The 18,337-nt window shown below is 40.0% G+C and overlaps 1 long non-coding RNA gene across 2 annotated transcripts in view; it reads right to left on the bottom strand.

Moving 5' to 3' along the window:
• LOC142814623 (uncharacterized) overlaps positions 1-18,337 on the bottom strand; it is a 123,137-nt gene that overhangs the window by 8,846 nt on the left and 95,954 nt on the right. The window lies entirely within an intron of this gene.

The following is an 18,337-nucleotide window of genomic DNA, read 5'->3' as shown; positions in this document are numbered from 1 at the left end:
GACAGTCAGCGCCATCTATAAGCCAAACAACGAGTGTGAAAACACTCTTATGCGCATGTTTGGCGTCACGTAGCACGTGAACTTATTATGAGCGGGCAGCTGATTAATTGTCCCTCTTATACAACCTAAACATGATATATATATATATATATATATATATATATATATATATATATATATATATATATATATATATATATATCACCCCGATCACAAACTTCCATGCCGATTGTCGTATATAACAATCCGTACACAAAGGTGACATGATAGTTTCATCTACGCATACATTCATGTAGTTTAACTTGTACAAGTTTTCCATGGAATTCAGGCTTGCAAAAATAGGTTAAATATTATTACGTCGTAAATATATGTATACGAGAGGAAACATGTTTTACAAAGAAGGAATCGTTTCAGGTCGCAAAACGTACTGAAGCTATCCCGAACCTCGTTTTTATGATTAAACAATCCTATATAGTATTATGTAAAAACGACATCCATGCAACTGATATTGTTCATATTAATGCATAGTTTGGAGGGGCAGCAAGTAATGGTAATATTAATGCATTCTTTGGCTTGCATATCGGTCAACAAATTGCTGATTATTGGAAGGTTTTAATGGCTATATGCTCCCTTAATTAAGCAGGATTTCAGTTAACGTTGTTTACCCTCATCTGTGATTGCTTTCAATGGCCATTTATCATATTTTAATGCACAGTGCGATGTTTATGGGAGTATCTGTGCAAACAAAAAAAACTTATGTGAATGCAACTCGCAGGCATTTGTATGCCTAAATTCAAGATGGAACTTCTACTAATTTATTGCAAAATTGGATATTGTGTTTACTTTGGTTATGTATACCGTCCTCGGCTGTGCAGATAGTAAATTTATCGAAAATTTTATGAGTGCACTAGTGAACAATTTATTTGGTGTAGTGTTTGCAAGCGTCAAATAAATATCACGTCATACACACTTAACTGGAATACATTAAGAAGGGTGCAACTGACTCACACATGATACACATTTAATGGACCATGTATTGAAATGCTGAAGCTTTATTGCAACCTTTAACATAGGCTGCCGAATTCACAAAACTTCGATTTTGTGTGGGTGTGTTATTATTTGGTCAAGGTCACACGTGCCTCATCAGCTTAAGCATTACCTTGCCAATACAATTAGTATGACACATTTTTGCAAATAAGGGCTGGCATGATGCCTAAGCCCAAGTCTACATTATGTAAACAGCCCTTCGCGGTACAACCGCGTAACAATTAAAGCTGCTTGCGAACATATCCTTTTAACACTAACACTGTGGTGCATTTATCTATGAAATATGTATGCTAGTACGTGTACTCACCACAATGTGCAATTACACACTCGCGTATAGAGGTTGATAGACACCCGGACACTAGCATTTGCTTCAATGTGGCCAGATATGTTTGGCCATGTGAGAATAATACGAGTGTATAATAATAAAATTAATAATATTAATAATAATAATAATAATAATAATAATATATTTATTATTATTATTATTATTATTATTATTATTATTATTATTATTATTATTATTATTATTATTATTATTATTATTATTATTATTATTATTATTATTATTATTATTGTTGTTGTTGTTGTTGTTGTTGTTGTTGTTGTGTCCCGCAAAACGTCCAATGTGCAAATTCTATATTCTCTCAAGACTGCGTCGTTATGTAAGGTTTGTGAGACCAGTAACTTGATGTTCTTCTTTATAGCATGCTAAATTTTACCATCTCGCAATAAGTGTGCTGCCATGCATGGCCTTCGTTCTGTCTCTGTTCACAGAATATCGCTCGAGAATTCAGTTCACCATAGCCTTCTACAAAGTGTACACCACGATATGTCTTTCTTAACTTGAGTATCTATGCATATTTGATCTGCATTGGCTTATAAGCCGAGCAGTAGCGCCAGTGAGCGAGTCCAGAAAAAATTCATAAGCATTTACACACATCGTTTCACTAGAATCTTTTCAACACAACTAGAATATTGCCTTTGCCTTCACATAACGGCCGACAGAACCGCGCTCAGCTGTTATTTCATTACAAGCTGGTTCAAGGTAAGATATTCTGCCCTTCTCTGTTGCAATAATTTTCGAATTCCGCGTAAGGTATGCAGAGGGAATCGACCATTGCATATACCTGCCAGCTTCTTCTCACACTTTATACTTCAAAGAATACCGAGTATCTCTAACGTCTACTCTCCTGATTCATTTTGTTTTTTTATAGTCCACAGTCATTTTTGTATCAGGGAGGTTTGCCCTGTCCTAACGCAGATTTGCACATGTACAGATTCTTTCCTTTAACATCTTTCAGGAACCCTTCCACACAGTTGTGTGCATTCTGCACTATTTTTTAGTACCAATCGATGAACATCTCCTCTCTTTAAAGTTTTGTACGCAATGTGCGTTTCTTTTTTTGTTTGCGCGTTTTTGCTCTTTTTATTGATTTGCTTTTCTGTAGACAGTCTGCTTTCTGTAGACAGTCTGTTGCTTATTATTATTTTATTGTCGCGTGCACCAGCGCGAAAGCGCTTATGGTTGTTCCTGGATACGTTAAATAAATGATTGATAGGTGATTGCTTGATTGAATAATAATAATATTATCATAAATGCTAGAGAAATAAGATGAAAATCTGCCTCGAACGCGTCTTGGTAGCCAGCGTACGCGAAGCAGTGAATGAAGCTTCGCTGAATGGCTGTCTCAAAGGTCATACACGTGCAGCTTTCTGGGCCCGCGGTGAGAAGTTGAGCTCTATTGTCCCAAAAAAACTCACTTAACTGCACTGCAGTTGTTAGCGAGTTTGCAGGAAATGCGCGCCGTAAAGATTGTGGAAGGGAGCCAGTCCAGAAGGGGAAAAGTTCCGGGAACGTTTTCTGCACACAGCAGTCGCTCGACACAGCTTACAAGAAAGTGCCGAGGCCCATCTCCGGTAACAACGAAGAAAATAGATGCGCAAACATTCAGTCCTATGGTAAAAATATCGCGTCATAATTGTGAACAAATGAAACTTCGTTCGCCAGTAAGCTTTCGAAAATGTAGTTGCAATGAAAGCGCGTAAAACATTGATTTCAATGGTAGTGCTAACGCCAATTGTAACGCCACTGTTCCTTCTTCGCTCGCCGGAGTCGCGGGTGGAGTGCGGATTGTGTCATTTTTCATTTATCTTGTTCTTATTTCGTGTTCAACTACTGCTGCTATTTACGCAAGATAAATACGCAGCTCTCAGGAATCCACTTCACCGCACGTGGTGCAATTGAGGGCGGACGTGGAAGTGTTTTTGTGTGCGTGTGCGTGTGTAGGCCACTGCATTGTTGATCGTCAACATTTCGTGCGGAAAAAGAAATGGACACTCATGCTTGCGGGCAAGCTCTCCTTCACAACTTCTCCCAAAAGCAGTACGAATGGATGTGGTGGCCTTAAGGAGTGAATATGTTATCTGGATTAACAGGCTACGTGAAAGACGACTCTCGGGTTAAATGCTAAGCTAAGTTCATCATTCTCATTACAGTCGCACGTTGTTCGCAAATATTATGGTAGCTGATAAAATAGCGCATTGCATGATTTGTGAGTGAATAGCTTCATAGTAATCGTGGTTACGTGATTAGGCTGTTTTGTTTATGCAATACAACAAGACTTTCTTTTCTATTTCTTTCAGAATGAGCTCTATTTAATCAGAAACTCGACACCAGCGAAATATGGGTTTCTCTGTATTGTACTTTCCGTTAAAAAATTGATGTAAATATATTTGTTTTAAATTTTTCTCGTTTTAGAGCTTGAGGAATTACCTAGGATAAATTACAGATTGCGCAATTATTAATGAAAAACAATGGCATATTTCCATATCCAAGGGTGTCATGAGATTTATGAGCCCGCATTACAATATGTCTTTGTTCACCTACTTTCCCCTTGTTTTTATAATTACGCGTGTTTTGATAAGGATACGCAGTGAAAATGTTTAGCTAGTTTGGTTCTTCAAAGCAGCGTGCAGTGTCCACGGATCAAAACGCGACAACTTAGGGAATAGTCCATATTCTGTTTCCACTATCTACAGTTTGGCTAACATAAGTGTATTATCGACTGGAATACATACATCAAAGCCAACATTATTGTTACAGATGTCGCAACATCGCAGGCTTATCTTGAAGAACTGCACATGCCCGTTTACATAGTTACACAAGATAATGTGATGTAACGGTTTAATTCGTAAGATCTGTACATAATTACTTTTTACGCGAACCGATAAACTTGTCTGGTTCATTAGCGCTTGCTACTGTGTAAAAAAACTGGAGGACCAATAAGCTCCGTTTTCTAGAGTTGAACGCGATAGCAATATCCTGTCTCATGTGCGTAATTCAACCACTCAGTGTGTACTTTTGATTGTATGATGCTACTTGAACAATTTTAATTGTGCAATAGTATAGTGTAACTCAGAAAGTTGGAAGTCTCTGGTCTCAATCACGCTTTCATGGCTGCATTCTGTGTAAAAATGAGTACCGCGGTTGAAACTACGAGCAATGCTAAGTTATCTTGACGGTGTTGCGCAAAAACATTGAACTACAAAAGGAACACAGCTGGACACAGCGCACACTAACTTAAACTTTATTGTAGAAAACAGACATACATATGCGGTTACTAGAACACGTGTGGTGAAAGAACATGATTATATGAGCAGAGAGATTGTATTAATGATTCGCTTCCAGAAAAGATGCTTTCGTGGCAAGCAACATAACTGAGGGTTGCGCAACACGTGAATCGCCAGCTTTGTTGATGACATACGCCTCTTCAATTTCCCGTGATACCTTGTCCCTGAATCTAGCTTTAACTACCGTATCACCAAACAAGGGTGCGAAGCCGCTCTCTCTACAATGCGATGATAGGTTAGAGCGTGATTGTCTCTTTAGAGAAGCTTTGTGATCTATACTTATAATATTGAATTCTAAATAATACTTTCCACACGACAGTGGAGTGCCGTGCCCCACGCGATGTCCGCACGGTGTAATTTATTAGATGTATGCTCACATAATCATTTTTTTACCTAACGTGTTCTTGTGGCCGCACATATACGTCTGTTTTCTTTAATGAAGTTTCATTTGTTAGTGTGTGCTGTGTCTAGGTGACTTCCTTTTTACCTTCAATTTTTTCGCGCAAATCGGTTAGTATGAATTACCATCTAGCCCAGCAGATCGTGTTACCCAATAATATGTGCGCAGACTGTTTTAGAACTTGCTATGCACTCACTACGCAGTCTTGAGGGAATACACACAGTAACGTGTGTGCCTTTTGTAATGGTCGGCTGGCAATAACGTGTTGTGATGCCCGATGGCAATGTAAGCTTGTATTATGCAATATTGCTGTGATATTACATGTTGTGCGGTGAAACCAGTATACACTATGCGTGTATTTGTGAAACATGACAGTTGTTTCTCCTGCATTTCCAACCAGAGAATGTTATTCATACTTTATTTGCAAGCAGACGCATAGCTGTGTGGTAGAGCACTTGCTTGCCATGCGAATGGCCTTCATGGTTTTGATCATCATTCAGATCCGAAAAGTTTTATTATTTGTTTTATTTGCACTTTTCTCAATTTTCGGTCACGGACAAGATGACGTTTCACTCAGAACCACCAACGCCTACGCCTGAATTTCTGCGCAACGAACTCTTTACCGCTGTTTCTTAATGGTGCATTATTGGTAGAACAGAATGTGAGCAGCGTGTAGAAAAGTGATTTTCAGTGACCCGTTGGCAAGAAATATCGATTATAGCCTCCGCTTCTACGCGCACAGAGACCTATAGACACCAGTTTTAGCACTGACGCTATAGGTCATTCCTAGTTACATGACAAGCTTGCATGCCTACCAATTTATTTTGACAAAACTACATAAACGTTGATTATCAAGTCCTTTAAATTATTAAATGCACACGCGCTTGTCACCAACAAGCCCACATTTCTTTTTGACTCACTGTGGACGCTCGATTGACACGCCAGAAAACTTTTAAATAAAAACACAGAAAATATATATTTACGAAACTAAAATCACATTTGAATTTTCAATGCTAATTATCATTGTCAAGTCTTAATCTATAAAGCGAAATATTTACTTAGACTGTAGTATGTCTCAGACAGCGTTGACCATAGGTTCAAGGTAAGAGAAATCGCATTCAGAACTGACGTATTTCAAAATGACTTTTTACCAAAACAATCAGAGAATGAAAGCAACCGCCTCTACAATCTCAAATGATACTTTTATTCTGTTAGATTGAGTGTGTTGCACTTTTTAGTAAAAATGTACTTTTGTTGAGAATTGTGATTGAGGTGACTTTGATTATTTGTTTGGCTATATTCTTCTTTTTGAAAACGCTCCACAACTGTATTGCCAGTTGGTGCTGTGAGTATTGAAATAAATAAGTAAAGTGTCGGTAGATAAGCAATAAATTTATACATTATCAATGTATCTTTTCAGGAAACGTGGGCTAAGAGTGACATGCGCCCACCATAAACTATAATTAGGTTGTCAAGTTACCTTTAAGCAATGATATTATAAGAAGAACTCAAGATGAGGATGACTTGAACAAGATTACTGAGAGGACATGTACAACCTTTGTTTTGGAGACGATGGCGACTGCATGCATACCTTTTAACAAACAGCAATATTTGTAGATGTAGAATGATTTGTGGGACTATAACTTATGTCGGCGGCACAAGCTGAATTCATGTAGAAGAATCATCTGAACGGCTATATATAAAGGTATTCATACAAGGCCATGTTTCACCTTATATATATGCCTATTGACTATTGCCGTTACACTATATATAGTCATATACAGATGATTGAAATATATGGCCATATACAGCAACGTCTATTTATATATGGGTATATAAGGAATTAGGTAAATCAGGTTGTATAACGCCCATATATGGCTTTATTAGAAATTGGTCACATAAGGTTACATAAGGTCCATATAGGGGATTCCATATATAGCCTGATATGCCCAATTTCTGATGTATTTATATGTGGGGGATTTTATATTAATTCTTGTATGAAGTTTTCATAAGGGGAAACTTTGATTACCACAGCACGTGGGATCTGCCAGTTTTTTTTCCTCAACGTTTACTTTCTTTACGGAAATGATGGTACCAGAACGTTTCATTCGATTTAGTGTGCAATGGCCATCGTTACAATACCAATCATTGAGGTAATTGGATCACATCGATGCTTTATTTTCTTTAGCTTGATTCTTAATGTTTGCTTTGGTCCTATAAATGCAATTTACCTACTATTTCTTCGAAAATGTGGTTGTGTAGAGGAGGGCTTATACTGGATTCACTAAGTTTGACATTGATTCAAATTAAGGTGATGTAGCGGCTAAGGTACTCGGATACTGACCCACAGGTTCTGGGATGTAATCCAGGCGGCCGCGGTTGCATTTTTAATGGAGGCAAAAATGCTGCAGGCCCGTGTGCTCAGATTTGGGTGCAGGCTAAAAAAACCCTAGGTTATTTGAATTTCTAGGGCCACCTTCTATGGCGTCTATCAAAATCATATTTTGGTTTGGGGAGTTGAACCCCACATATCAATCAATCACTTCTCAACCCCAACTTTAGGCATGAATGAACGCCCGGACGTATGCCCGGACGGACGCATAGACGCACAGGTGGATGGACGGACGCATGGATGATTGCACGGACAGACGTTTGCACGAATGGGCACACAGATAGACGGATGGACGGAAGCGCCCACGGACCGATGGACGCTTCACCCCACTCATCATGATTTTGTCCGTGGATGGGCTGTGATTACGTTGCTCTTACTCGGCGCGGTTTCTCAACGTTGGGAAATTCTTCGGCAACGGCAGCAAGCTTCGCTCAGAAGCACACCTCAGGCAGCAGCTACGCTGCTTTACTGGGCGTGCCCGATTACAGCTGTGAATGTTGCGCTGAGCAGCTGCTTCATTACAGCATCGCAGGGTGTAGCACCGATTGCTTCGTACGTAGGAAGGGCACCTAGCCCACGGGAGTATATATATGCGAGCTCGCCTAGCCGTGTGATAGCAGGACTATTTGACGTGTAAGAAAAGGAAGTGTGGAAGAGCCGCCCAAGTTCCGCAGCAGAGGCCTTATCGTCGAGGTTCACTCTGTATCGTAGAAAAAAAGTTGGCATCACAAATTGGCGCGCCTAATCGCTGCCTGAGCAATCTGTACAGAAGCTTAACAAGGGAAGCTGCCACGTTCGTTTGCTAAGCGGTTTTCAGCACCTGTGTGTGCCTTAGAGAACTTCCAGTAGTCTGCTGTGTTGGTGAGTGGGACTTGCCCAGTAGTGTACAACATAACGCAAAATTGGAGCTCCGTGGCAGAGCTGTTAAGTGTGAAGTTCGCAGTGAGTCCTAGATTGAAAATCATCAACATTATAAACTGGCCCGCGTTTTATTTGTCTCTTTCTTTCTCTATACAATAAGTACCTCTGATGGATGAGTGAACGAGTAGAAAGAGAGATAAAGACAGAGAGACAAAACAAAACAGAAAGACGCTGGTACTGCTTTTAAGACAACACACACTGAATGAAAAAAAACTGCCGCTTATAGGGATGCAACCCCAAAGCACTACTGTACGAAATTATATTTAAATAAAAGTGAATTCAAATTTACAACAGCTTTTCCCACTCAATTTCATCCAAGTGCCAGCTAAGAAAAATTTGGTGCCAGACAATTTAATGCAGCCACCATATAAAATATTCCAAGTGCAAGTCATCTTAAATCAAGTGCCACTGAAATGAATCCAACTTCCAGCCGATATAATTTAGTCACTAGTTAATTTCATCCCGACTACTTCACAACTTCAAGGCAGCTCAAAATTTCCTGAATTGCGTAGAGTGAATGGCTTTGGAGTGAATTTAAAGGGGACCTTAGTAGCATGTGTAGAATAAAGAATGAATGAGTCACTGGTGACACAGTGTCACCGTCGCTGCAAGATTCCACGCTGTGAATTACTGGCTATAAAATTTGACCAATTCAGTGGTTATGTGGGTACTATTGCAAGCACCTATTGAGTTGTTTGTCATCACTATAGGGACAAATCAACAGGTGATTGGTAGTGACCGACGTGAATTTAAGCCACTCCCGATCCACATATGCTCTTTTCTGACCTACTAACATGCATATCGAATGATGTGCTTTCAGTTCAATTCAGTTCAGTTCAGATTATTACCTTAAAGGCCTTTTTTTCTAGGAGGGGCGTTACATAAGGGGTGGGGTGTTATTTAGGTTAACAATAAGCAGTAAATTTGTTTTAGCATTGAAGATGATCAATAATATGGTCTTGAAAGGCAGATAATGAGGCGATGTTGGCGATGTCCCGGGGGAGGCCATTCCAGTCCGAGGCTGTTCGAAAAAAGAACGAGGCAGAAAAAGCAGTGGTGCGCGAAGATGGACTGGAAACCTGAAATGAATGACTGTTTTGATGAGATATGCGTGCTACGGGTGCTATATAAGGTGGCTGATTAAGGGAAGAATGAAATAATTTGTGATCAAGCACGACAGTTGCAGTGCGGCGGTGCAAAGAAAGGGGTGGCAGTACAGATTTCGCTTTCAAAGATGAACTACTGATATCGCATGAGTAAGATGAGTGAATGAATCTGGCAGCACGGTTTTGTACCGCTTCTAATGCTCTGATTAAATATGCTTGATGTGGGCTCCATATGGCAGACGTAAATTCTAATTTCGGTCTGATTAAAGATTTGTACGCAAGTGATTTTACATGTAGAGGGGCTAGGCGGAGATGGCGTTTGAGAAAACCAAGTGCTTTATTAAATGCTGAAACTACATTAGCGATGTTGGTACGCCATGATAAATCATAAAACAAGGTTATTCTAAGATATTTGTAAGATGGTATTGATTGAATTGCGGTGTTAACGATGGAATACTGGAAGCGATATGGGCTGTGGCGACGGGAAAAAGACACAAGTTTACATTTAGAAGGATTAAGGGTCATTAACCACGCGTTACACCAATTATGCACGTTGTTAAGATTGGTTTGGAGATACAGGTGATCATGCTGGTTACTGATAGTGTGATAAATGGCACAGTCATCTGCGAACATGCGAGTGCTGCAGGATACATGATCGGGCAAGTCGTTAATATAAATTAGGAATAGAAGGGGACCAAGGAAAGATCCTTGGGGAACGCCTGATGTGACTGGAAGAGGGTTAGATAGGTGGCCATTAACAAAGACTGACTGAGAACGGTTAGTGAGGAACTGTTCAATCCAACGAAGAATGTTAGGGTCTAGGTGCAGGTGTGAAAGTTTTAGCCAAAGTGGCGGTGAGGAACTTTATCGAAAGCTTTCGCATAGTCTAGAAAAATTACATCAGTCTGCATGTTAAGGTCTAGGTTAGTGTGCAAGTCGTTAAAAAAGAGTGCTAATTGTGTTTCGCAGGAGAGCCCTTTACGAAATCCATGTTGTGATCGATGAAAAAAATTACATGAGTCCAAGAAACTTGCGATTTGAGAGTAAATGACGTGTTCCATGATTTTACAGGGTACACTAGTTAGTGAAATGGGGTGGTAGTTCAAGGGTGAGTCTCTGTTACCTGATTTGTACACTGGAACGACCTTCCCCGTTTTTCAGTCATCTGGAATGATTCCTGAGGCGAGTGACTGTGAAAAAATCAAAGATAAATAGGTGGCACAAATGGATTTACCATTTTTCAGTAGCTTAGAATTAATTGAGTCCTTACCGGCTGATGATGAAAGCTTCATGTTATCAATTACGGACGCAATGCCTTCTTCGAAAAACGAGATAGTTGGCATAAATGCTTCGATGTTAACTGATGGGGACTGTGAAGGTGCATCAAGTTCTTGAGTAAAGACAGATGCGAATGCGGTGTTAAATATTTCCCCACATTCGAAAGTTCATACGCCACTTACTATCCCTCATACAAGTGAATCAATTACCAGAGCCTCACGTGAGGTCATTACACCTATAACCTGGGAACGCACTATCTACACCTATCGACATGCGTATCGAAAGAAACGTCGTGTACACAGTCATAACGTAATACCTATTACTCAGGGAAGTTACCTGTTCTCTACTGACCTGCGCGACATCAACTAGCTTATCACACGCATGCACTACTTACACCTGCTAATGTACATATCAAACCAAACGCCCTTTAAAAGATGATAGCATGACACCCATCAGTCGGCCTAGTGACTTGACCACTGGTGGCTCTTCTGACGTCATCACGCATATCACCAACGCACGCACTGTCTTAACCTGCCATTATGCATATCAAATGCAACGCCTTTGAAAAAGTAGTAACACCTTAATTACCACTCGGCCTAATGGCTTGATCACTGGTGGCTCCCGTGACGTCATCACGCCTATCACCCACGCAGCACTGTCCTAACCTGCCAATGCCTGTCAAGTGAAATGTCTTTGAAAGTTTAACAACGTGATACTTAACACTTGACCCAACGACTTGATCATGAGTGACTCTTGTCACGCCACCAAGTCGTTCATCATCAAGCATGCACCATCCTAAACTGCTGACATGCATATCAAACCAAACATCTTTGAACGTGTAACATCCTGACAAGTATCACTCGACCTAGTGAGCTAATCGCTAGTGGCTACGCAACGTCGTGATGCCTAACACCCACGGACGCTCTGTCCTAACCTGCCGCTGTGTATATCAAACGAAGCATCTTTGAAAGAGGAACAACGTGATAGCTATCACTCAGCCTGTTAACCTAATGGATAGTCGCTCACATGATGTCATCACGCCTAACACCCATGCACACGCTGTCCTAACGCCAACATACATCCAGAATCCGGTAACATCCAACATACATCCAGAATCCAAGTCCATAATCCGGTAAGGGCAAACATCTAAGTCCACATATAGGAAAATAGAATTCACGACCAGCCTAACGGTTGGAAATGATGCAGCCCAACACGGTAGTTATTGCCGCTGGCTGAAGCCTGAGCAGCACCTCCGCCCAAGACCGATAAATCCTTTGCGGTGGCGGATGATGATGAAGATGTTGGTGATGATGATGATGATGAGCCTTTAGCTTTCCTAGCACTCTCCCACAAAGGGGGATCAGCCAATAACCAGGTGACAGGATTATCAAGTTATGTAGTTATGCATTTAAAATCTTTAATAGAATTTCAGTATAAAGCACAAACAAATCGTAAGAAATGTATGAAAATGCTGCAAGAGCTAGCGGTTAGGTATTCAGGTTGTCTCGAAGAAAATATTAGTTACAATAGACTAACAAGGTAATCTTTTTGTGGCCGTTGCGTATGCACATACAGAAGAGCAAACCTCTCTGTGGCCATAACCTAAAAATAAAACTACTGCCACGTTCATTTTTAAAACAAGCTTCTCAATTGGTTCGACCAGGTATCTTTTTTCTTTGATAAGAATATCCGTGACAGAATAAAAAGAAATGATCTATTGTTTTTAATTCCTTGCAAAAGACAGAGATGCTCCGAGTCCAGCATCATGTAAGTAATAATTCAGGTGCGAAATTCTGCATCGTAATCTGGTGATTGTAATCTATAACTGCGAAGATACACACTACTGTTTCTTCCTGCAAAATCTTAGATGTACGATGTCTCCGACTTTATCCAAGTATATTTTTTCTATTTCCTTGTCAAACAACCATTTTTATATCCAAGTGCTCTTACATATGCGAAATCAGGTAAAATAGGTAAAAGTGGCCCGCTTAAAGTTGCTTTGGCTAATGAGTCTGCCATCTCAATCGGATAAATCCCCCAACGGTCAGGTACCCATAGCAAGGGTAAATTTCTCAGGTTTGCTGGCAATAAATTAGTAACATACTCAATAATGCCAAATTTTTTGCTGCAGATAGTGCTGTACATACTGAGAGAGAATCAGTAAGGATGACTGCTGTTGATTAACTTGCAAAAAGTGTAGGAAGTGCTAGAATATAGCAAATAATTCAGCGATGAATATAGGCGCATAATCTGGTAATAGAACTGAAAAATATCAGTCGAGAAAAGTACAGAAGATGCCTACCCCAGCATTTTCGTTTAATACGAATGCATCCGTCACAATATAGTTGTTTATGGACAGGTGACTTAAGTAATCTTGTAACTGATTGTTTAAATGTCGAAGGGGCAGTTGTTTCGCATTAGAGGGGGAAATATCTAGAAATTCTATTTCAGGTTTTGAATGAGGCATCTTCGTCGAGGTAATCAGATAGATATTTACAATCAGAGGTTCTAGCAGCGTTAGGACGAACCTAACCTGAGGGGAATGTATTCTGGACCATTGTGTTTCGATGAATTCACTTGGTTCTTCAATAGAAGCCGAAGACACTTGTCTTTGAGGCGAATTCTATAATTTTAAGAAAGTTTGAACTGAAAACATTCTAAACCGAGTTAACAAAGGTAGAAGACGCGCTTCCACATGAAAAACATTATTTGCACCAAATTTGGGGAGTCACAAGACACAAGCGCAAACTTCTCTTTCTAATAATATTAACTGTCTCATCTTGTATGCAGTGCTGCCAGAAAATAATACGCACCCGAATTCCTTAGTAGGCCGCACATACATCTTGAAAACCATTATCAATGAACTCCTTCGCAATCTTGTTTTTCTGTTTCCCAATTTTCGTAACTCCCTCAAGGCACGTGACACTTTACAGCTAACCTCGTCTATGTGGCTTTTCCAATTTAGCGTTCTATTATATACGATGCCTAGGTATTTCAGGAAATAAACCTGGGGAATGAGCTCGTTACAATACATCAGAGAAATGCTGACATGATCCTTAAAAGAGAACTGAAATGCGCACTTTTTTTGACGTTCACTGACATATGATTATTATCAAGCCATGCTTTGAATGTTCATGTAATTCTGTAATGCCTGATAAAATGAGTGCAGATCACTGTTTGTTGCAAAGAAAGCAATATCATCTTGGCATCAAGGTTGGCATTTCCACATTCCACACCAACCATTTTCACAATTCTTTCATCTACCGTATGTCAGCAAGTTCAAATCACCTTCCCCGATCTGTAGTCGAGATTACTAACAACTCTATGTTTAAGGCAGCTATAACTAGCCTGTCGCCATAATTTTTAGGAATATAGTATTTCCAATTTTCAGCAGCACTATGTTCTTCATTTTTATTTTTTTGTAGTTCTTTATTACCTGTTTTTGTTCCTATAATGTGCACTATTTTTGTTGGTTTCTTTCACTAATCCAAGTAACCACCAATTTTCCGCTGTTTCATTATGTTGTGTTAAAATGTAACCCACTTCCCTCGGTAATGCCCTCAGGCCCTGCGGGTATAGAAATAAATAAATAAATAAGTCTGCATACACGTAAGTTTGAATATCCCGATGAGTTAGAATATACCTTAGTAATATATTTTAAAAAACAGGGGATAATACTAAGCCCTGAGGTACACTTCGTGTCTGCTTATATCTTTTAGGAGAGCATCCACCGAATAAGCAATAAAATGTTCTGTCTTTTACAAACTCTGTAATCCATGACGTTACATATTTTGGAAAGCGATTGTCTTGCATCTGCTGAATTAAGATAGAATCTGCTGGATCAGGATAACTCTATCGTACGCTTTAGCTAAGTCTAGAGTTACAACTGCATAGTATTCGTGCCGATGCCGAGCCAGCTGTAAGCAGCTTTCCAAATCACCACACCAAATGGAGTATACCGATCTAAAGTCAATTTGTCTGGGGTTTAATATTGTATGTTCATTGATATAGTTCATTACACGGGCTTTAAAGACCCTGTCTACAAGTTTGACCAGGTTAGTGGTCAATGAAGTAGGCCTTATGTTATCCAGAGTAAACTTCATTCCCTGTTTGTTTAATATCGCAATAATATTGAAAAGCTTCCAATCTGCCGAAATTCAACAATTTTTCAGTGAATATTTAACTATATTAAGGATTTCATGTGAGGATACTTCGTATAGCACTTCTCTTATTCTAGAGGTCACCCCATCCGGTCCAGAAGCAGCGGGCGGTAAGCACTTTATCACATCCGCCAGTTCAGCTAAAGATACCTCCTGGAAATCATCATCCGCCCTTAATTTCACCATGTGCTTTAGCATATATGTCGTAAATTTGGTTTGAATGCCTTTGGCATTATTTTTTGAGAAATCAGGGAGTTCGCGAAGAGAAATAATGGTGGAATGAATGCTTTCTGACTGTGAAATTGTTTTTCTCGCGCGCAAAACCTAAAAAACGTTTTTTTTTATTTTTAGAATTAGACAGGTAAATAACTTTATTTATATCTTAGTCTTCTTTTGCTATGCGCAATGTACGCTTGAAATCAGTGGCCATAAATTCAAAATCACATCAATTTTTGGGGCATTGGTTAGTTAACAGCTTTTTCGAAGCCGCTTTTCGCTTTCTATACCCCCTCACACGTTCTACATTCCACCACGGGCTAAAAGATCCCGCTGTGTTCGAGTTTATAGTAAACGTTCAATTTTTTAATGATCGTTCCATTGCCGCACAAAGACTCATAGCCCTAATGTCTTCCTGCATTTGCTCACAAAAACTAACGTACATTAATGATCTTTTTGTAATTTAGCGTAATCTACAAATGAGCCAATTTTTTCCGCGAAACTAAACCTCGAAAACCTAATTTCAAAACTAATAGGAAGGTGGTCACTGTTTGTAGTACAATCTAAGATATTCCACGAGGATATGCTTAACGTGGAGTTGAAAGTGGTAAATCTGTAGTCAATTTAGAGTTACCTCTAACAAATGATGCAGCGTGTGAGTTCAGGCAGGAAATGTTCTTATGAAGCGCCCATTCCCACAAACATCTTCCACATACATCAGATCTTAATCCCCAAGACACATGGTGTGAATGGAAATCACCACACAGTAATATTACTTTTCTGCATGAAGCTAACATAATATCGAGGCATCTCGTGACTTGAACTTCTGCAGGAAAGCATAAATTTGCAAAATAAAAAGGCGAGCAGTCTATTACTGTATGTCTAACACCAGAATTTTGTAATTCATATCTATACACTGATACGATATTTTGGCTCTGTGAATAAACTTCGTTGATATTGAGAAAGCCAGACCACCACCTCTACTTCGCCGATCAAGTGGGATTAATCAAGAATATTGCAGGTGAAATTTTTTATCACTAGCAAGGCAGGTTTCCTGCATGGCAATTATGTCGAGAAAACTGCGAAGAAATATATTGTAAATCTGTAGTTGCTGACCAATTAGACCGGCAATTCCACTGCAGAATTTTTAGTGAACCTATTTTGATGCTATATCAGCAGTAGAAACTGCCTGATCCAGAATATCTTTTTTCAAGAAATCATTTTTTGAAAGGTTCTCAAAGAAGTCCTTGTTTGACAAGCATTTTTTGGGTTTTCAGTTCTAAGGAGACTTTTTTAAAGGGGGAGATCTGTTACGTAGCATAGTTTTTTGAGATTTTGTGTTCGTATCTGTAAAGTCTCCTGAATCATCTGTCACAGGTTCTGACTTAGCCTGAGCTATATTTTTAGAAGGTCCTGCTTTCGGAGAGATAGATCCATGAATAACTGTCAGATTTTCTTCCTCTGTACTTCGTGAAATCAACAAAGCCTGGGAGACCCGATTTTGCACAAAAACTGTGCCGATGAATTGTGTCAGCTGTTGTTTTAACATATTAGCCAAGGCTTCAAAAAGAGTAAATTCCAGACGCTGCATTTTTTTCCGTAGACTTTTCAAAGGTCTCAGTTATCGACTTTGCGAGTGATGCATCCATTGCAGCTGTGTGCCGGGATTCGTATCCTTTCGATCCTTCACGTACTTCTTCTACCGCCCCCCTCCTAGAGCAACACCTGCGTTCTATGATTTCTAGAACACCCAGTTTCCATTTTTTTGCGGCACATTCAGCAGAGTCTGCAGGGTGCGCTTTATTACACAAGCAGAACTTCTGGTCATCACATTTGCAATCGCGGCTGTCATGAATCTCTCCCCACAGACGACATCTAGCCTTTGATCTGAATGCTTTCATGCTGTGGCCAAATTGCCAACATTTCGAGCACTGCAAATGTTTCGAGGAAAGTGGCTCTGCTTTGTAAATTAGTGGCAGTGCCTTAATTTCTGCCGGTCTGATTCTTCCTGCAAAAGGTACTATAACCGATTCGGTAGGCGATTTTGTTTTATCAGTCGTTCAGGCGCACCGATAGGTTAAAACTGCCTCAGCTACAGCAAATAAGTCCACAATTTCTTAAGGTGCCAGAATCGTATCCACCCATGCAAGATGAGCTAGAATAAATGGGCTCACCAGCTGTGCAGCAAATTCAGAACAATTCAGAAGCTCTCGGATGCAATCCTGGTCTGCAGAGTAGCACAGGATACCCCCTTGGCCAAAATGGCAGACCTCAGTGATCTTCTGGAAGGGAGATGAGGCTTTCTGAAGCTCCCCTTGTATCACCTTCGGATTCTTCATTGAAATGGAACCCCCGTTTGTAGGAACCAGAGCCATAGGGACGTAGATGTCTCCACTGCGTAGCAAGGCATCAAGTGGCCAATCCTTCACCGGCAACGAGGCCAGCTAAGGGGAGTGCCCTTGACCAGGTGATGAGAAAGACATCAAAATATTCCGACTTGCCTGACCTCCAAAGGGCTGCAACAACGTATCAGTTGCGAGAAACTAACGAGGAACACGAGGATTAAAAAGCAAACCAATTCTTAGCTAACAGAGATCCTCCTCCTTGACCTTGAGCAGACCGCTGTGACGGGAACCAGCTACTGCAGGATCCTATCATTCGCTGCACCAGCCGTTTCTCGAGGACACAGAAAATGATGATGAATATAATGCCTCCACTATGGCTCTTCCCCACTCAGGGAGATTGGCCCAGAATTGAGGACATGAAATTTGAAGCCTTTCGAATGAAACCTAATCCCAACAGGAGGAGGATAAAGCGCATGTAAATACAGAAAAAGTGCAATATTTTATTTTGTTATTTCAACCAGACAGAATAATAATTATCTCGAATCAAAATTGCAGTAATTTCGAACACGTTTAAAATTGATGTTTAGAATTTGCTTAATATTATTATAATAACAAATGTGCAAATTGAAATTTCGAGGTGCATTCGTTTTGTTTCACGTAGATAGCTGAAAACAGCATTAAAGACAATGCTGTGGCTGTAGCCCAGAACCGAAGCACCAAAGGAGAGTATATTTTCAATAGTGAAGGGCAGCCCAAGGTCAGCAAATGGGATGGCAAGGAGAGGTTTTCTGAATAGACTGTAACGGCGACATGACAAAAAATATTGGTCTACTGATTCCAGG

The sequence above is a fragment of the Rhipicephalus microplus genome, chromosome 4 (genome assembly GCF_043290135.1).
Source record: "Rhipicephalus microplus isolate Deutch F79 chromosome 4, USDA_Rmic, whole genome shotgun sequence".
Classification (NCBI taxonomy): domain Eukaryota; kingdom Metazoa; phylum Arthropoda; class Arachnida; order Ixodida; family Ixodidae; genus Rhipicephalus; species Rhipicephalus microplus.
The sequence above is the reverse complement of the archived record's forward strand: the minus strand, read 5'-3'. Positions and strand labels throughout refer to the sequence as shown.